This window comes from Neomonachus schauinslandi, chromosome 8 (assembly GCF_002201575.2).
Source record: "Neomonachus schauinslandi chromosome 8, ASM220157v2, whole genome shotgun sequence".
NCBI classification, from domain to species: Eukaryota; Metazoa; Chordata; class Mammalia; order Carnivora; family Phocidae; genus Neomonachus; species Neomonachus schauinslandi.
The window spans coordinates 81,504,866-81,524,654 of NC_058410.1; the positions used below are offsets into that span (position 1 = coordinate 81,504,866).

General features: G+C 41.3%; 1 pseudogene; it reads right to left on the minus strand.

Moving 5' to 3' along the window:
* Positions 1-4,173: 4,173 nt before the first annotated feature.
* Positions 4,174-19,789, minus strand: part of LOC110583586 — a 30,471-nt pseudogene continuing 14,855 nt past the window's right edge.

Consider the following 19,789-nt stretch of genomic DNA (forward strand, 5'->3'; position numbering starts at 1 on the left):
ATACCATTGTGATAGTTAATGAAATTTTATTTTTATAAATTAATAGAGCAGCTCAGACTTACACAGTGGATGGTCTTCAGCCTTAAATGAATGTGACACTCGAAAGCATATTTCTTTGAATCCCTCCCATCCCTGCTGTATTATATCCAGGGATATGCTAGAACCTGGGGTTAGTGGAAGCAGGTCATTTTTGGCTCCTGGGGTTCAAATGTCTTTTTTCTTTCTCTCAGCTATGTTAGTGTATGTTTAAATAGTGGATGTGTTCCACAGCTTAGAATTAGGCTTTAGTAGAGAAGCTATAAACTAATTCAGGACTTGTTCTTTCACCCTAACAATGGGCTTCTGTTACTTTATAACATAAAGGGTAACTTCCCTTAAAATACTTCGTTCATTTCTAAAAGTTATCTTTTGGGGGAACTTAAGGAATCAAGCTTTGTTGTCTCTTCTGCTAGGTGTACATTTGTAACACTATGAAGTTTAGACTCTAGGTACATTGGATCTAGGGGAAATCGATAAGTAAAGGTTTATAAACAATTTCTGGGCGTGCCTGGGTAGCTGCGTTGGCTATGTGTCCAACTCTCGATTTCGGCTCAGGTCATGATCTCGGGGTTGTAAGATCAAGCCCTGTATTGGGTTCTTCACTGGGTGTGGAGCCTGCTTAAGATTCTCTCTCCCTCTCCGCACCCTGCCCCTCTCTAAAAAAAAATAAATAAACTTCAATTTCTGGATAAAATTGAGAAAAGTATATTTGGAAAAATTGAGTCAAATGTGAAATAGGCAATCTAAATCTTCATGTTGAAACATTGAGGCTTAAAATATAAATCCATCTCAAATGGTACCTGATAAAAGATGTCTCAGCCTTGAATCTCAAAGACTGGGAAGGATCTGGTAGCCACGTTATGTAACCTGCCACTAAATGCAGGAATCTGCATGACTTTTTTTTTTTTTTTTACATTTTTTATTATGTTAATTACCATACATTACATCAATAGTTTTTGATGTAGTGTTACATGATTCATTGTTTGCGTATAACACCCAGTGCTCCATTCTGTACGTGCCCTCTTGAATACCCATCACCAGGCTAACCCAGCCCTCCACCTCTTTCCACTCTAGAACCCTCAGTTTGTTTCTCAGAGTCCATAGTCTCTCAGGTTCGTCTACCCCTCCGATTTCCCCCTCTTCATTTTTCCCTTCCTACTATCCTTTTTTTTTTTTAACATATAATGTATTATTTGTTTCAGGGGTACAGGTCTGTGATTGATCAGTCTTACACAATTCACAGCACTCACCATAGCACATACCCTCCCCAATGTCTATCACCCAGCCACCCCATCCCTCCCACCCCTACCACTCCAGCAACCCTCAGTTTGTTTCCTGAGATTAAGAATTCCTCATATCAGTGAGGTCATATGATACATGTCTTTCTCTGATTGACTTACTTCGCTCAGCATAATACCCTCCAGTTCCATCCACGTCATTGCAAATGGCAAGATTTCATTCCTTTTGATGGCTGCATAATATTTCATTGTATATATATATATATATATATATATATACCAGATCTTCTTTATCCATTCATCTGTCTGCCTGACTTCTGACAGAATCTTATTACTAATAGAGAACACTGCTTTGGAAGGGAGTGGAATAAATATCAGACGTAAATGCTGAGAAAGTTCTTAGGTTGGGCTGGAATTTGGTCAAATTTGGTGATTTGGAGCTAAAAAGCAACCACTGGTAATATTTTTTATAAAACATTTTTCCATGAGAAAATGTTCTGTTTGGGCTATGTTAACATGGGAAGATTGGATAAAGTAAAAGTGGGTTGAATGCTTAAGATACTTGAAAAATTTTAAAAATAAAAGCTGAATTTAAGTATTTGCCCTTCACTTAAAAAGTGCATTGTAACCAGGGGTGGAGATGGGGAAGGACAAAGGGGAAGATACCAGAGTAAGGGTTGCTGGACAGAGTCCTGTGAAAATGTCTGCTATACTTCAGCATTTAGTGAAAGAGCTGTTACAATTATTGGTAGATTTCAAAGACTAACCAAAAGTCCATAGAACAGAGTCCTTAAGAAGTATTTGAAAATGTGGCCATCGGGAAACAAAACCACCTTAATTCTAATCTCCATTTTTATCTTTATCATGCAGTATGATCTCTTTGAGATTAGTATCCATTAATAAATAGAAGGATCTGTGATGGTGTTATCCCGTTAATATAAATACCATAAAGACTGGGAACCAGTATAGCATTGTAATTAATGCTAATTGTAATCATACTAATGATAGAAGACCCAGCTTCAAGCCTTGGATTACCATGGGTAGCTAACCTTGCTAAACATGTATCCTCCTTTGTGTGAATGGAATAATACTTAATGTACATGTTTTTTTTCTAATGCATGTAAAGCGCTAAGGATGGTTTCTGATACATACCAAGTGTGCAATAAAAGTTAGCTGCTTCTATGGTTAGCTTTCTGGGAAAAGGAACTGTTATCTTTTCATCTATCCCTATCAACTTGACACAAAGCAGGACTATGAGCTGATCAGGGCTGGTAGGACAGGCTCAATTTGATCCACGTCCTAGGTGCTTCTTTCACCTCTCCTTAGTGTGTGGTTTTCATTCTTGAGACGGCTGCTGCAGCTCCAGCCTATTTTCTTTGTTACCCTGCAGGAAGAAGGGTTGGCGAAAGAGCACACACTAAATAAGTGAGCTCTTTTTAAAGAGCCTTAGAAGCTCCAAACAGACGTCAGCTTAGATGTCTTTGGCCAGAACTTTGTCGCATGATCATGCCTGGGTTCAGAGTGGCCAGGAAATGTCTTAGCTGGGCAGATTGCCAAGTACAACTGGCATTCTATATAATAAGGGGAGACTGAGTATTGAGTTGGCAACTAACAGTCTTTCCCCCAGGCTTTTTTTTCTTACAGTGGTGTGAATCTTACTTATTTTTTAAGATTTTATTTATTTGAGAGAGAGAGAGCGCAAACGGGGAGAGGGAGAAGCAGACTCCATGATGAGCAGAGAGCCCAACGGGGGCTCAATCCCAGGACCCTGGGATCATGACCTGAGCTGAAGGCAGACGCTTAACCCACTGAGCCACCTGGGTGCCACTGTAAACAGTGTGGAGGTTCCTCAAAAATTTAAAAATAGAGCTACCCTATGACCCAGCAATTGCACTACTGGGTATTTACCCCAAAGACACAGATGTAGTGAAAAGAAGGGCCATATGCACTCCAATGTTCATAGCAGCAATGTCCGCAATAGCCAAACTGTGGAAAGAGCCGAGATGCCCTTCAACAGATGAATGGATAAAGAAGATGTGGTCCATATATACAATGGAATATTACTCAGCCATCAGAAAGGATGAATACCCAACTTTCACATCAACATGGATGGGACTGGAGGAGATTATGCTAAGTGAAATAAGGCAAGCAGAGAAAGTCAATTATCATATGGTTTCACTTATTTGTGGAACATAAGGAATAGCATGGAGGACATTAGGAGAAGGAAGAGAAAAATGGGGGGGGGGGGGAATTGGAGGGAGAGATGAACCATGAGAGACTATGGACTCTGAGAAACAAACAGGGTTTTAAAGTGGAGGGGGGTGGGGGGATGGGTTAGCCCGGTGATGGGTATTAAGGAGGGCACATTCTGCATGGAGCACTGGGTGTTATAGCAAACAATGAATCATGGAACACTACATCAAAAACCAATGATGTATTGTATGGTGACTAACATAACATAATAAAATTAAATTAAAAAAATAAACTTTCTCACCTTTCTCAAATTGAAGACTGCAAAAAATAAAAGCAGTGCTTTACTGGGTTGTCATTAACCCTAGGAGCAGCGCTGCGGCCTCTCCCACGCTCTGCGACCCCTGTGCCCAGGAAACCTCAGCTCACACAGGCCAAAGCTATCCCACCTCACTTTACACAACAGGCCTGGAAGCTTAATCAGATAAGGCTATTGTACACGACATTTACATTAGAAAAAGCGGGATGGAGGCGCCTGGGTGGCTCAGTCTTTGGGCGTCTGCCTTCCGCTGGGGTCGTGATCCTGGGGTCCTGGGATCAAGCCCCGCGCCGGGCTCCCTTCTCAGCGGAAAGCCTGCTTCTCCCTCTCCCACTCCCCACCCTGCTTGTGTAGCGGGAGGTAGGAAAGCCAGGTGTGTTGTTCCCTTTAAGTAAAGTTTGCTCCACTGTCGGGACATCTTCACTTCCTCAAGGAAAAACAGCAGATGAACCCAAATGGGAACAAGATGATGGTCAAGAAGATGCCCAGGGAGGTGAAGATGTCCTCCGAAACCCGACTCTGCAGACCGGGCAGCCTCCAACGACAACAATGAAATTGGCAGGATACCTGGTGGTATTTCGACTGTGGATGTTGTAGACCCTGGCGTGGTGGGTGGGTGTCCCCGTGACCGGGTGAATGTGGGGCGGCGGCAGGCTGCTGGCGAAGTCGCCCTGGCAGGCGTCCAGGTTGTAGGCGCGCGGCCGCTCCTGCAGCAGGTGCTTGTGGTCCTTGGCCTGCGGCGCCCAGCCCGGCTCCCACCCGGACTCCCGCTCCCGCGCCGGTTCGGATTAGCGGGGTCGCCGCTTCCAGTCTGGGTTTTTTTTTTTTTAAATAAAGTCAACACCGAAGGAGACGACCTGGAAGCATTTCGGTTCCTAGCTCTAATTTCTGATGCCCACAACCATATCCATGCCTGTTCTTAGGCTTGGTTGCATTCCATCGGCAAATAACTTCCCCATTTTGCTTAAATTAGTTCTGGTAGGTTTCTCAGCCGGGAACCAACCAAAGCAGGGTTTCCTGACTTTCCCACTTATGTATCATCTAATGGAACCACAACTCTACCATTTACCCTAAACAGTACTTAGATGATTAATAAATGGTGGCCATTACTGGTCTCTTACGGCAGACAGGAGTGTTTCAAAAAGATTTCCGTAGGGAACGCAAAGGCAAATGGATATGGAGAATACAAGAACGATAAAAACAAGAATTATGATGCTGTTTTAAGCAGCTTGGTTCAGGGTTTGCCGAGATCCCTTCCTGCTGTTTGAGATAGTTTTGCACAAGTTCCCCAAAGCTGGCAATTCCACAGGGTTCTAGCTTGAACTCCCTCCTCAGGTCCTGGATGCATTCAGGTGGAGAGAAACATCTTGTAATCCACTACCCAGGATTCTTCTATTTACACATCAAGACCAATAATTCAGGTTAACAGATATTGAGTGCCTACCACGTGCCAGACACTGTTGTATGTGCCTGGGACTCGTGGGTAAACAGAGTTTGCATCAGAGTGAGAGATGGCGGGGAAGATGGTTAATACAATATAAAATAAATTGCACAATATATTAGAAGGCAGTAAGTTCTATGGACAAAAAAGACCAACAGGGAGAGCCGGCATGCGGGTGGGGTGATTGGTCCTGGTAGTAAATAAGGTGTGAGGATAGACTTCAATGGGAAGGTCATATTTAAATAAAGACTAGAAGGTGAGGGAGTTAGTCACTCAGATATATGGGGGAAAAGCATTATAGGAAGAGGGAACAGTCTAAGCAAATGCCTTAGAAGTGCCTGGCATGTTCAGGGAACAGGAAGGTAATAGCAGTTCTCACTGAAGCGTAAAGAGAAGTCAGAGAGGTAAGGAGGGGCCGCACTAAGTGGGGATTTGAGGCTGTTGTAAGGACTTTGGCTTTTACTCTGAGGGATATGGGAAGTCATTGCAGGTTTTTGTTTGTTTGTTTTGTTTTTACAGAAGACTGACTTACATGTTTTTAAGGGTATTAGCTTGACTGCGGTGTTGAAGTAGGCCATAGGGGACCCAGGGTAGAAGCAGGCAGACCCATTAAGAAGCCCACTGCAACAACCCAGTTGGGAAATGTTGGAGGCAATGAGCAGGTGTTCGTCATAGAGGTAATCAAGAGTGGTCGGAGTACGAATAGAGGAGGATCTTTATCAGACCCCATCCTTCCTCATCCATCCATCCATCTATCAGCCATCCATCTCTCCATCCATCTATCCAACCATCCAACCATTGCTTATTGAAAGCCTACTTTGTTTTAGCAATGGAGATAGACAACTAAATACATTCGTAAGCATGATAATGGTCTGTAGTGGAAACTGCCATAAAGGAATCAACAGTGTGATCTCTTAGGAGAAATGATGGAGTGGAAGCTAGAAAAGGCCTCAGTTGAACCGAGACCAGAAAAAAAGGAGCCAGCTGTGATAAATGTCAGGAGAAAAGCAATCCGGGGAAAAGGAAATGACTTTGCATGGTTGAATTACAAAAAGAAGACCAGTGTTGTTGGAACATAGGAAGCTGGAGAAAGCAGCCATTGTGATCTCTTCCCCAGTGACTAACACAACAAATGGCCGTGTCCCTACATACAGTCCCTAGATTGATCTTTTCTGTTTTCATAATATTACACAACACAATCTGATAGCCATAGTACGGATGTAACAAGAAGTTTCAAGATAAACCAACATGTGGGCATTCAACCCAGCCAGTTGTTGTTACTATTATTAGCAAGAATTAGAAACTGAGGAAGTACAGTTAGCGACAGAACAAACACATAGCAATTGCATGTGAACTAGACTTTAAATCTAGATCTGTCTTATTCCAAAACGGATTCTTTATCTGCTATGTATCATGTTACTTCCTAGATGAGGAAAGAAGAAAGAAAAATACTCAGGACAACATTGGACAACAGCTGGGCATGGAGCCTGACGCAGGGCTCGATCTCATGAGCCCTGAGATCATGACCTGAGCAGAAACTGAGTCAGATGCTTAACTGACTGTGTCACCCAGGCACCCCCAGAATGATTTTTTAAAAAGGTTCTTTCCACTTTAGTTGGAACATACTAAGAAAAAATAGACCAGAAATTCCTGTCACAGATGAGAAGCTAGGAGTCTCTTTTTGGTTTACCTCTGTCTGTATTTATCAATAAAGATGTCTACAAAGAACAACTAACAGAATCCCTTCAAAGGATTGAGAGATGTGAAAACAAACAAAATGAAACAAAGTGATACATTTCTCAAGAAGCAATTTTAATGTCAGTTTATTTCTCAAGTCTTAAAAGATACCCTAGCTTCATTTCTCAAAGTGGCCACAGCCCAACTTCAATAATACATTTGTGATCATTGTTTTCCAAATCAAGCTTTTTACTGGTAGAATTTTTTTTATTATAGATGATTATTAAGCATGCTGAGAAAGAAAAAAGATGGATATGTATAGAATACATATATACAATATATTGTAATAAGTACAATATATTACCATTTCAGAAAACATGTTTTAGTATAAAAGCAATTCATGTTCAGTAAGCACATAAAAGAATAAAGAAAAATGCTTCTGCTAATGTTCTAATCTTTGTTCTATGTATAAATAACTGGAGCACAGGAGTGCTTGTAGGACTCTGTCTCTTGTCTCAGCTCATTCTCATTCTCGTCTTCATCATGGCAGAAATGTGTCCTCTGTCAATGCGTCTTTGCAGCTTCACCACCTGTGTTGGTCTGCTCAGGCTGCCGCAGCAAAATACCACAGACTGGGTGGCTTAAACAACAGGCATTTATTTTCTCACAATTCTCGAGGCTAGGAGTCCCAGGTCAATGTGCTGGACACGTCAGTTCCTGGTGAGAGCTCTCTTCCTGGCTCGTAGATGGTCCCCTTCTCACGGCTTCCTCACAGGGCCTTTCCTCTGTGTGGCGTGGAGAGAGAAAGCGAGTGAGCTCTGGTGGCCTTCCTCTTGTAAGGACATCAGTCCCATTGGGTCAGGGCCCAGCTCTTATGATCTCGTTTAATTTTAGTTACCTCCACAAAGACCCTATCTTCAAATAGTCACGTTGAGGGTTAGGGCTTCAACGTACAAATTTTGAGAAACACACCTGAAAAAAAAAGGGGGGCTGTATTTCTGGTCCCATATTAAAAAATTTCAAGAAAGGACTCTGACTAGTCCAGGATGCATCAACTGAAAGTTATCATAATTGACCTTATTTGTTTTAGGGCTCACGCCTTGCCAATCAATAGCTTCAGTTTAAGGAGTTAATACTCTGAAGAGTTTCTCATGGATTAAACATACAGTATTAAAAACATATAGAATTATAGATTTGATACTGCATGCACCTAGTGTGTTCAATTAAGGGTGAGAAGGAGGTAAGCATACTTAAAAGAGTATGATTTTTTTTCCAAGAGTAACAGAAAGATGAAAAACATCTTGGTATGAGAAAAACAAGTTAATTCTAGAAATGCAGAATATTCTGCTCAAGGTTTTTTGTGGCAGGAAAAAAGAAATTCTGCTATGTATGGATCTGAAACTTAAGATATTGTGGCACCCAAAAATCCACTGCCGCATTTCTTGATTTTTTTTTTTTTTTTTTGAGGAGGCTCTCCTGAGGGCAGGAGGAGATATGATTGGAGAAATTCAGAAGGTTTAGGCCATAGCATTGAAGATGGACCAGAGTGGAGACAGAATGGCTAATGAGGAGGATATTATAGTAGACTAAGCAAAATTTGAAAATACTGAAGGAAGTGAATTGTCCTGTTGGGTGAGAGTAAGTAAAGGGTGGCAGGAGGTGTTAGTAAGGATATTAACAATAACCTAAAGTCTTACAAGTCATGTTTTGTGTGAGAATAACCACCATGAAGACAGCAGAAGTAAGAGAAGAGTGGGTGAATTTGTAAAGAGGGCCAGCAACATTATTCTTAGATTTCTACCTTCAATAATCAGATGAAAAGGGAAAGCTGATGGTGGAGATGATCTGGGGCCAGAAATTATAATTTACAGTTGCAGCATCTTCCTTCAGAAATGAAACCTGATCTCTACACACTCAAATTTTAAAATATGGGAATCATAGACCAGAAAAGAGCTGCTCAGGGACCTGAAGTGGCCAATGCTGTGTTGTGCCTACTTATGCTGAAGGTCACACCAGCTTGGGAGCCCGTGGAGGTCACATTTACAATAGTATCCAAATAACCAAAATTCTGAGCTCCCCCCTGTTCACATGGAAGCACTGCTATTTCTCAAGGTGTCCGAGTTCATTTTTGTGAGACATCAGCCCCTCACGTATGACCAGGAGCATGATTTTCCATATTCTTCCCTTTTGCTCCTCTTGTCTGACTACTTCACCAATACCACGCATGAGAAATCAACTCAGCCAGGCACTGCTCTGCCCAGGGTTCTGTCTTCTGTTCCCAAACCTACTGTTCCCTGTGTCCCAGGGCAGAACTGGGTTTGCATGGGGAAATGGGGAACATTTTGCCTTCATGTATTCATTCGAATAACATTGAAATGCCAATTATGAACCCAACAAGGTTCTACGTCCTGGGGAGAACATTCATGAAACAAAACTCCTGCTCTCCCTGGGTTATACTGTGAACCGCAGAACCTCAGTGAGGCCTTGAGGCAGCGATTCTGGAGGCCAAGTCTTGCAAAGTTTCTGGTGAGGATGGCTATTCCAGTTTTCGGCTCCTGTTAGCACCTCTCCAATAAAACGCTCAAGTGCCGTAAAAAGAAGCACCCATTTTTAGACACACAATGTCCCAACCCATATTTAGAAAGCAAAAATTGACATTTTTGTTTTGTGGATGAACAGAAAGTATTCAAAGCTATAATTCTGTCTGCTGCATTGACAATCTTTCACATGATTCTAGAGCCTCAGCTTTTCCTTGAATAGTCACTAGGCCTATCATGGGGGTCATCCCAGAACAAGTCTAGCCTGCTTCCAAAGAGTACCTAAGCTGTCACCGCTTGCAAAACAGAAAACAGCTCCACTTTTGACGTGACAGTATTTTTGGGCTTTTGAGACATGTATCAAGATTTCAACGTTCTTGGGATCATGTTTCAATTAGATTCAAACTCCAGGAACTGTGAGCTTCCTCTTCCCCTTAGCAGTGTCTACAAGGAGGCTGCTCTCAGCTGCAGCCTGGGAACAGGAGTAGGCCCTTCCATGAAGGCAGTGGAAGGTCTCTACTTTTCCCTTTTATGTCCTTCATTGGGGGTCATTGTCTTTTCCTAGGGCACCATGTGATAAAATTCTAGGACCCAGAGTACATGACACTTTTATGGAAGGACACAGTTTTCCTGGGAAGGAAAAATAAGGGAAATGAAGGCTTCATTTGAAATGGCTCAACGTAAAAGTAGTGTTCACAAATCAACTCAGATTCCATAGCCATTCCTTGATGCCATGTTTCCATTTCCCTTTCTGTACCCCTGTGGGGGTGGGGAGAGATGAGAGGCGCTGCAGAGGGGCCTTGGCACCACTAGGAGGCAGTATTGGATAGGAAGAAAAAGGAAAACCCCATTCATCCTCTATAGAATGAAGTAGCATTTCAGGAAACCTAAACTTAAAATATCATCCTCTTGCCAGTCAGAAGTCATCTGCTTTTCTGCACTCCGATGCCATTGCCTACACGTACATGTTAGAGCAAGTATGCTTTGCATTCATTCTTCTTTTTTTTTTTTTAAGATTTATTTATTTACTTGAGGGAGAGAGAGCATGCATGTGTGCGCAGGGGGGAGGGGCAGAGGGAGGAGAGGTTTTTGTCTTTTTTAAGATTTTATTTATTTATTCTAGAGCGAGAAAAACAGAGAGAGTGCGAGCAAGGAGAGGGGCAGAGGCAGAGGGAGAAGCCGACTCCCGGCTGCGTGAGGAGCTGGAGGCGGGGCTCCGTCCCACCGCCCGGAGACCGACACCCGAGCTGAAGGCAGCCGCTTAACCGGCTGAGCCACTCGGGCACCGGGAAGACAGTCTTAGCGGACTCCGCGCTGCAGGAGCCGGAGGCCGGGCTGTATCTCACGCCCCGGAGATTACAGCCTGACCTGAAACGAAGAGTTGGTCGCTCAACTGACTGAGCCACCCAGGTGCCACTGCATCCATTATTTTCTCCATTCACTTGTAAGTTCCTTGAAGATGACTGTCTTAGGCTTCATAAGTTTATTACATAATATTTGTTGAATAACTGAATCTTTTATGAGCCCCCTCTCAGTACATGCTGAGTTCTTAACAGTTGAAATTTTTTTTTTTTATAAAAACACGATTTTGAAGTTTTAATGTAGAGTTGAAGGTATTAAATAAGGAAGACATAACGAACCCAGCATTGAGCTATTTCACAACTAACACAGCCATGCTTATTTCTTTGCAGGGTGCTGCCACCTGCTTACTTTAGGTCATTGGATCCTCATAATAACCCTGGGAGCTCAACTGAGTGACTCCAGGAGTCTACAAGAAGCCACAGCCCTCAGGGACTCATTTTTTTTTTTTTTTTTAAGATTTTATTTATTTGACAGAGAGACACAGTGAGAGAGGGAACACAAGCAGGGGGTGTGGGAGAGGGAGAAGCAGGCTTCCCGTGGAGCAGGGAGCCCGATGTGGGGCTCGATCCAGGACCCTGGGATCATGACCTGAGCTGAAGGCAGACACTTAACGACTGAGCCACCCAGGCGCCCCATCAGAGACTCATTGGATTTTGTGTTTGGATGGGGAGGCTGGACTGAAGGCACCCCACTCCTTTCTTCAGCCTGTGTTAATCCCTTCTGTTCCTGAACATGTTATGAACATGTTGGTCCTGAACTGTGTGGAGTGGCTCAAAGGATTGCATAATAAGGGCTGGACTTAGGGAGCATATAGGCGGCCTCTGCCAGCTTGGGGTGGAGCAAGTTCTTCTGGAAGGCAGAAGGATGAAGACAAGACATACAGGAGTTAGGGAAGAAAAGGGTGTAAGGAGGAAAGGGGGCTGTCCCAGCTGCCCGTGTAACCTCTATACAGTTAGCTAATAGTGCTTACCCTTGAGAGTTTGCCCCTTGAGATGCCAAGAAAGACTTAATACTTTGTGGTGAACACCTGGCTTAAGGAAAGACTATTCATAATGACCACATAGCTCAGTGTGTCTCAGTGTGCCTTATCTATCATAATATTGGAGCATCATCTGTAATGTCCAAACCGATCTTTCATGCCTTTCACTGAGTGCCTGAGAAATGTTAGGCATTATTATTACTATTGATAGTGTTACTCATTGTTATTATTGCTACATCATGACACAGAGGCTTATTCTGACCAATTGTTACATTTAGTTTTGGAGACAGAACCACTGATACCAATAAAGAGAGTACAGCACTTATTTATTTATTTAGATAGATTTTTTCCCTATTATTTATTTATTTAATTTTAATTCTAGTGTAGTTAGCATACAGTGTTCTATTAGTTTCAGGTGTACAATATATGCCTCAATAATTCTATACATTACTCGGTGCTCATCATGATAAGTGTACTCTTTGATCATCCCCATCCCCTATTTCACCCACCTCCCCTCTGGTGACCATCAGTTTGTTCTCTATAGTTCAGAGTCTGTTTCTTGGTTTGCCTCTCTCTTTTTTTACCCCTTTTATTCATTTGTTTTGTTTCTTAAATTCCACATATGAGTAAAATCATATGGTATTTGTCTTTGAACAACTTATTTCACTGAACTTAATACCCTCTAGCTCCATCCGTGTTGAGAGTCCAACACTTTTGACCCCTGGTGGACTTGGTTGGCTGCTGGGGTAACTACACTTTGCCTTTTAGGCTGACATTCACGAGGCAAACGCAGTTGGCATAGTACTGTCCAACAAAGAAATCTAAGGGTGCTTCAAGATTTCTAGACTTGTTTCGTTTCAATGGTGAGGGCCTTAACAACTGGAGAAGGGCACTCCAGCTGGATTTGCTAGTTCTCTTTTGAACCTAACAGGTCCTATCTTCTTAAGCCAACTTTAACATGCCTTTCCTTCTTATTTTAAGAATTAAAAAAATGGGATAAGAATAACATCCATGTACTTTAAAAAACTTTTATTTTGAAATTTTTCAGACATAAAGAAAATTAGAAAAAAGTGTATTCAACACTTCTATCCTCAGTTGTTATCTTGCTACATATACTTCATCTATGTGTTTTTTCACTAAACCATTTTAATTTGTAGACTATATGAAGTTTCAGTCCAAAATACCTCAGCATGTAATCCTATATCACATGGTACCATTATCACTCCTAATGAATGAACAGTTATTTCCTTATATACTGACTATATTCAATTGCTTCAACTGACCTCAAATGTTCTTTATATGTTTTTTTTTTTCAAGTCAGGCTTTTATCAAAGACCATATGCTATATCTGTTAGTCCTAAGGCTTGTATAAGCCATAACAGTGGTCCTCCACCCCTTTTTCTTTTGTCCATCTGTGAAGACACTAGGTTAGTTGTTTTATTGAATATTCCTAACACCCATAAACTTGAACTTCATTGTAACTACAATGCTTGGGGTTGGAAGTGGGGATGCCAGGGTGATGTTAGGAACCTCCATGAGCCACAAATTTCTTTTGTTTTCAGTTTTAATATTGATGTAAATTTTACGCTGTCACCCACAAAAATAGGATTGTGACATATTTCACAATTTCACTCCCTATATTATCTTTTTTCAGTTTTCTATCATACACAGTTTTCTGAGGTATTCATACAGTTTTTTCTTTCGAGATTGAGCTTCCAAATATCCTCCAAATGTGCTCCTTTTTCAGAGTTTGCCATCTATCGGGTGGAATGTCAGAAACTCAAAGAGGCAGGTCTCCATGCCAAGGTTGTGACAAATCAAAATTCTACACTGTGTTTTCAAGTTGGCCTGTTGGAGTTATTTTGTATAATACACTTTTTGCAGGTAAGAACGCTTTTGGCAATGTTCCTAATTTTAAGAAACTGTTCGTAGTGTTTTTGTTTGACTGCTGAGCAAGGTAAAAAATCATTGGACCAGTTGCTCAAGGTTGGTGGATAAAATCAACCTTCCTTGGCAAACAGAGTTTGTAACTCTCTGCAAACACTTTAACAAGTGCAGTTTCAAAGAACAAATATTTATAACATAAAGGTTACAAGTAGGAGTCCTAAAAACTAGTAAGATAAATTTTTGAAGATTATATGGAAGCTCTTTCCTTATCTTAGTCACAGAGTTACGCTGATGACAAAATACAGAATGTTGTGATGACAAAATACAGAATAAATAAAAACTTTACTTATATTTTATGGTAACCAGTATGTATATATGTTCAGTTCTATTTTATCCAAACAAAGCCTATCGTAAATCTTGTGGTTTGCATTCTCAAATGTGCTCCCAGAAACAGCTTCCTAACATTTCCCTCAATGTTTCCTGCTTAAAACAAAACAAAACAAACAAATGAACAAACAAGATAACTTTAATATAAATTAAGACTGAATCAAAGATATTTGGTGTCTTGAGTAATTTATTTCCACTCAGTGGACTCGCTGTCCTAGATTGAGCATCCCTGAATTCCTTTCCTTTCCTCTTACCAATATGCATGAATTATATAAGGTTCTTTTTCTTCCTAAAGTGGCTAAGCTGTCACTGGAAATTTCATTTCATTTTTCTTGGTGAAATTGTTTTTGAGGAATACTCATTACTCCAGGCTCTCACTGCAATTTTGTATTCAAGGGAAGGTTGGTCAGCTTGATTGATACTGAACAGAGAGACCTTCAAGGGAGAAAGAGCTAAGATTCCAGATGCTCATCCTTTCTGCCTAGGGGGACAAAATACAAGCAGTCCACCTTCAGAGGGGTAGGACAACAGGCAGGCATTCTGCACTGGCCCACCTGCTTTTTGTTTCTCTGCTTATGTCCATTGGACAGCTGGTAGTCTTGGTCCTAGCTGGTGTAGGAGAACCTTCCCTACTGCTAGTTGGCTATCTCTGCATTTTGTTTCTTCTTGGGAGACCAAAAAGCATGAGAGGAAATAAGGCCTAAAATTTACTGGTTGGAAACACTGGTTATGAGAATCTTTGTCTTAGCTGGGTTGATTTCGGTTTTATCAAAATAACTTGGGGTTAACGAGAAATCCTGATCCCTCTTCACAAAGACCATGACCTCTCTCTATATATACATCCTGGGAAAGGAGGTATGTGAAGTGAAAGTGGGAATTCTCCACAAGGAGAGTGATGAGAGATGAGGGCCTGGAGGTGTAGATGACCATGGAAAGCAGGTTCTGTAGACTCAGAGGTAAACTAAGGATGGTCCAGCTGAGTAGATGACAAGAGGGCTAGTCTTTAAGGGGTGTGTGGTAGTATTTAAAATATGTCCACCCAGGGAAAGAAACAACAAATGTTGGAGAGGTTGTGGAGAAAGGGGGAACCCTCTTACACTGTTGGTGGGAAGGCAAGTTGGTACAGCCACTTTGGAAAACAGTGTGGAGATTCCTCAAAAATTTAAAAATAGAGCTACCCTATGACCCAGCAATTGCACTACTGGGTATTTACCCCAAAGACACAGATGTAGTGAAAAGAAGGGCCATATGCACTCCAATGTTCATAGCAGCAATGTCCGCAATAGCCAAACTGTGGAAAGAGCCGAGATGCCCTTCAACTGATGAATGGATAAAGAAGATGTGGTCCATATATACAATGGAATATTACTCAGCCATTAGAAAAGATGAATACCCAACTTTTACATCAACATGGATGGGACTGGAGGAGATTATGCTAAGTGAAATAAGGCAAGCAGAGAAAGTCAATTATCATATGGTTTCACTTATTTGTGGAACATGAGGAATAGCATGGAGGACATTAGGACAAGGAAGGGAAAATGGGGGCGGGGCATTGGAGGGGGAGATGAACCATGAGAGACTATAGACTCTGAGAAACAAACAGGGTTTTAGAGGGGAAGAGGGAGGGGGGATGGGTTAGCCCGGTGATGGGTATTAAGGAGGGCACGTACTGCATGGAGCACTGGGTGTTATACGAAAACAACAGATCATGGATCACCACATCAAAAACCAATGATGTATTGTATGGTGACTAACATAACATAATAAAATTTAAAAAATAAAATTAAATAAAATATGTCCACCAATTCTTTGAGACTTCTCCTTTCAAGATGTGGAGTCTCTATTTCCTCCCCTTGAGCCTGGGTGGTCTTACGGCTGCCTTGATGAATAAATGTGGCTGAAGCGATAGTGTGTGACTTCCAATGCTAAATTAGAAAAGGCCAGGCAGCTTCTGATAGTTTCTCCTGGGACGCTCGCTTATGGAGCCTGCATAGCCATGTAAAATGTCCACCTGAGACTATGATGTGGGGAGGAGCCCCAGCTGTTCTAGCCTGTAGCTGTTTGAGTGGCTTTGGCCCAGATGCCAGATAGGTGTGAAGAAGCCTTTAGGATGATCCTAAGCCCCCACTGCCTGACCGCACCTGCACAGAGAACGGAATGAGAACTGCTTAGCTGGGTCAACTCAGCCCAGGATCAGTAAATAAATTAATACTATTTTTAACATGTTTGGGGGTAACTCTTAATGCAGCAATAGGTAATTGAAGCAAGGCATTAAAATAGAACAATGCTGATAAACTCAAGTTCTCAAAAATTCTGGTGAAATGCAAATAAATCCCATGCCTGCTGAAGTGGGTGTTGCTCTTGTGAGCAAAATTAGTTAAAAAGCACTTCGCTCGGGCTTGAGCCCATCTCTGTTGTGTATTTGTGGGAAAAGCAACGGAGTAAATTCCACATCTCTGTACCAGGGATGGCTTAGGGGAGGTTGGGACTAAAGGGGAGGAAAAATAATTTCCCTCCACCCTTCTAAGTTCTTGGCTGAGACCCCTGTAGTAAACGACAGAGGAAAACAAATAGAAGTTGATTACCATGTGTATCTCCTGTGCACATGGAAGCTACCTAGGGAAAAATGAGTAACTCCCTGAGGTGCCTTAGGATTCAGGCTTAAATACCATTTTAATAGGGAAAGAGGAGGAATGTAAGCCTCTTAGGGGAGAGGAAATCATTTTTAGGAAAGACGAATGGGCACTTCGAAGAGTAGATGGGAGGTATGATAGTTTGTGACAAAGTCTGTCTGGGTGTGGTGTCCAATTTTATCAATCTTCCCTGGTTGTTGAAACTCCCAAGGAGGAGATTTATGACAATTGAGTTCCTTTTGGACCATGTGTCTTTAAGTCGAAAAGGGGAGTTCAGAGAAAGCCTCTCCCTGCATTTGCTATTTTCCAAGTGCCTACAGCTCAAGACAATCAATGTACCAAGGTGGCATATTTGGGGGTGGCATGTCCTGAACTCCTACAGTTATATTTTGGGGTGGCATAGTCTGCTACCCTTCTGGGCAAAGCTTTCTTCCTTGATAAAAAGAGATTCAAGAGGATGAAGGCTTACCTTCCAGGCCCCAAGCCTGGGGGCGGGGAGGGGGGGAAACAAGAACCCCCCAGTTCCATCTTCATTTTGGTGCTGAACTCACCAACCTGGAATTTCTGGTCACTGGGCTTCATGTTGGATAATAATTGCCCTTTTGATAGGAAGGTATCCTATTATTTGTGGTTTGACACAATGTATATTTGATATGATGTGGCTTCCAAGGAATGCATGATTTTTAAAAAAAATTCTAAATTTTAAGTCCTTTAGTGCATCTTCCAAGAGGTTTCCTGGTTTCAAAAGTCACAAAGGGAAGCTGAAGATAGAACTTGCATTTGATAAAAACAGGTACTATTTTACTGTTCCCCCCCCCTCAGGATATTAAGCCTACTTCAGCAAGTAGAAGTAAGTTAGGAAACGCATCTGTTTTTGTTCCTTCTGTTTCTGCAAATTTTCTTGTGTAGAAAATGATTTGGAATCCCAAAGTGAAATATGAAATGCCATGGAAAATAGTTACATTTTAGGATTTTGTAATCAAAGGCTGTCAGGGGTTGAAGTAAAGTCCTTCCCTGTTTGATTTTAACATTCTAGAATGGTCAGCTCTTATGGACTGAATTACGTCTTCCCCAAATTCATCTGTTAAAAGCCTCCTAGTATCCCAGAATGTGACCTTATTTTGGAAATAGGGCCTTAAAGAGGTAATTAAGTTAAAGCGGGATTGTCAGGCTGAGCCCTAACCCACTACGCCTGATGTCCTTATAAGAAGAGATTAGGATGCAGAGGGAGCAGCCACACCCGGTACTGGGGAGAGCGGACGGACGGACGGACAGACGTGTGAACACACAGGGAGAAGGCAGCTGTCTGCAGCCAAGAAGAGAGGCCTCAGGAGAAATCAAGCCTGTTGATACTTTGATCTTGGACTTCCAGCCTCTAGAACAATGAGAAAATGAATTTCTGTTATTTAAGCCACCCAGTCTGTGGTATTTTGTTATGGAAGTCCTAGCGAATGAATGTGACAGACATCTGCCCATTGACTTATGGTGATGTAAAGTACAGTTTTTCGTCCCTTCATTTCATCACTCATAAGGGAAGGGATGAAAAAACTGCAAGTTAAGAGACATTTGCAAATAAGTCAAAATACAGAATTATATCCAATGCCACTTCTTTGGAAGGGGCATACAATTTTTATGAATAGGTAATCAGCTTCATCCCACCTGCACTGTATGTTAAATAAATGTTTACGGATTCTGGTTTGAAGGTGACATTACATCATCAGGCTGTCAAGTTTGCTCACAGGTCTCAATCCAACCTCAGAAAGAATAAGGGACTTGGAGCCACTTGTGATAATGAGGTGTTTGTGAAGGAGAAGACTGGGAATAAAATTTGACTCATTGGTTTGACGCAGTGGATAGCTATGAGACAATGATGTTAGAGCTTGTTAATATTTTACATTTATTAGTAGATAAGGAAACACTTGATTTTATTTTTGTTCAGAGTTCCCAAAAGATGAATTAGTTTCCTGAAGAATATGATTCAAGATCTGTTGGACTAACTCCTTTATGTAAGGTTGTTTGGAGGCAAATTTGTTTCCTTTGTATAATACTTCATGTGATTAGTCTTTTGGCCTAATTATAAATTCAGTTCTCAAAACAATTTGTCCTTAAGTAAATCGCAATGCTGTTTTCTATTTGATTTTCTAAAAAAAGAAAATCTAATGGAAATGTCTTCACTAGTATTTCTTTGTTATTATACTGCAATTAATGGAAATATGTAGTTATTACTCTTTTTCCTCCCAGGTCATTTTGATGCTATGGAAATTACCCGGGATGCTTTCTAATAAAATAAAAATAATAGCTCAACAATCTTATCTAGGTTTTCTCAGGCCTGTCTTGCAAAACTGGCCATCAGGAAATATTTTATCTACCAAAATATAGCACTAGTATATACAACAAAATGGTATTTCTTGAACTGTGGCTCACAAAAAAAAAAGATACACAGGGAGCTGAAAATTTTTAGTATTTTCTTGCTCAGTTTTCAGTGACATTCTTGGAAATAAAAGCCTGACTTATAAAAAGAAAGCCAATTCTCTTTGATATGTTGATATGTAAATTTAGGAAAGGTCCTCAATGGCTATGGAATAAAAACTGGAAAGAGCAACTGTAATTTTGTTCAATTTTGTTACCAAGAATGTAGTCGATTTGTTAGAAAAGGTGCCTGCTTCTAATAAGTCAATAATCAATAGTTAAAAAATAAGCATATATGTGTGGAACCTTTTATTAGAAAAAATTTGGCACTATCATCTACAGGAACACAAATTTTGCTCTTCCCAAGTGAGGAAAGAATTCACACAGTTGCACTTAATAGAAGCAGGACCAACTAGGCATATTTGACGAGCCACCTGCTGTGGAAGCTTTAAGGAAGGCCTACAGAGATGAAATTTAATACAGTAAAAAAAAAAAAAATATATATATATATATTTAGTTTTAGTATTTATTATTCACTTATTTATTATTAACATATAATGTATTATTTGTTTCAGGGGTTCAGGTCTGTGATTCATCACTCTTACACAACACACAACATCCACCACAACACATACCCTCCCCAGTGTCCATCACCCAGCCACCCCATCCCTCCCACCCCCCACCACTCCAG